Source organism: Otolemur garnettii, unplaced genomic scaffold (assembly GCF_000181295.1).
Source record: "Otolemur garnettii isolate 467f Iridium unplaced genomic scaffold, OtoGar3 scaffold00116, whole genome shotgun sequence".
Taxonomy (NCBI): domain Eukaryota; kingdom Metazoa; phylum Chordata; class Mammalia; order Primates; family Galagidae; genus Otolemur; species Otolemur garnettii.
Window position 1 is genome coordinate 5,057,768 of NW_003852511.1, and position 1,783 is coordinate 5,059,550.

General features: G+C 38.0%; 1 protein-coding gene across 2 annotated transcripts in view; it reads right to left on the reverse strand.

Annotated features, from left to right (window-relative positions):
- ERO1B (endoplasmic reticulum oxidoreductase 1 beta) overlaps nucleotides 1-1,783 on the reverse strand; it is a 70,490-nt gene that overhangs the window by 17,023 nt on the left and 51,684 nt on the right. The window lies entirely within an intron of this gene.

Here is a 1,783-nt window from a genome sequence, read left to right on the forward strand (position 1 = left end):
CTCTCGAGTAGCTGGGACTACAAGTGCCCGCCACAACACCCGGCTAGTTATTTTTTGTTGTTGTTGCAGTTGTCATTGTTTTGTTTTTTTTTTTTAGCTGGCTGGGCTGGGTTCAAACCCACCACCCTTGGTGCATGTGGCCAGTGCCGTAACCACGGTGCTATGGGGTGGTGGAAATTTTTTGATTAAACAAAAACCTGTTTAATATAAAAAATAAATTACAGTAGAACCACTGTACATAGTTGACCACCTTGAGTTGACCTCATGTTCACAGACTGGACATGAACTGTATGTACATACCAGCACAGTAGACCTACGTCCTTATGTTGACCACCTACATATTTTGTTGCAGTCTCTTGGGTGGCCAACTTACAGAGGTTCAACTTTATTTCTGATTGCATTTTTTCCTAAGACATTAAAGCTAGTTATATTTCCTTATTTACCTAACACTACTAACTTTCAAGAGCTGGTGATTTGAATCCAGCCCCGGCCCGCCAAACAACAATGACAACTGCAACCAAAAAATAGCCAGGCGTTGTGGCAGGCACCTGTGGTCCCAGCTACTTGGGAGGCAGAGGCAAGAACTGTTTAAGCCCAGAAGTTGGAGGTTACTGTGAGCTGTGATGCCACGGCACTCTACCCAGGGCGACAGCTTGAGGCTCTGTCTCAAAAAAATAAATAAATAAATAAAAAGTTAATGAATAGAATATGAAAGGGCTTGACTTATTAGTGTACTAATGCCGTAAGAACTATTCCTGCTGCTGGGGAGATGTTGATCCAGGGATAGAAACTTTCAGGTAAGAGGAATAAGTTTCAGTGGTCAGTTGCATGACATGGTGATTATAGTTAATAACTATTTATTGTTTCTTGAAATTGCTAAGAGAGATTTTAACTGTTTTCATAAAAATGATAAGGTTGTGAAGTAATGCGTATATTAACTCGCTCAATTTAGTCATCCCACATGATGGACATGATAAAAATAATTTTTGTCCATTTAAAAATAGTAACTATACCTGGACCAATATTCTTCTTCTGAGTGTTTAAAAAAGAAAAGATGGCAGTCAGTCAGGATCAAAATTATTTAATGTACCTAAGTTACCTTTTCTTATTATTTTTTAATTGTGATGGAAATTATAGAAAACCTAACAGGTGAGGTGAGCTAAGGAGTCTGTAGGATAAATGAGATGCCCGGGAATTAGTTTACTGCCTTTGCAAACACCACAAATATCATTTTATAGATTCACTTACTCAATATACTTACTAAGGCTCCTTGCTCCTTCCTTTTTCATTATTTCACCTGTTTATTCAAAAATCCTCAACTGCCAACAGGAAGTCTTAACTCCCAAAGTCCTCAATAATTTGACATCTACCCCTTTTCTCATTTAAACTACCACCGCATATAGTCTCTCCTACAACTAAAAGAGTTTCCTTACTGTCTCCCCAAACATGTCTAACTTTTCTCAACTTAGAAGTTCATGCTGTTTCCTCCAGTTAGCATGTACTATCCAGTTCTGCCAGCCTAAATCTGCTCCATTATTCAAAATTCATCTCAAATGCCACACCTCCTCCAAGAAGCTTTCCCAGATCTCTCCAGTATGGTATGATTTGTTTTACCTCTAAGAAGCTATATAATAAAAGTTACTGACTGTACCATGTGAAGCGTATTTCTTTACTTCACTATCCTTGTTTATGTACAGTGCTTCTCTTTCCTACTATATGTTGTTAGCTCTTAGAGGGAAGGCATCCTGTTTTATACATCATCTTACTTTTTTTTTTTTTTTTT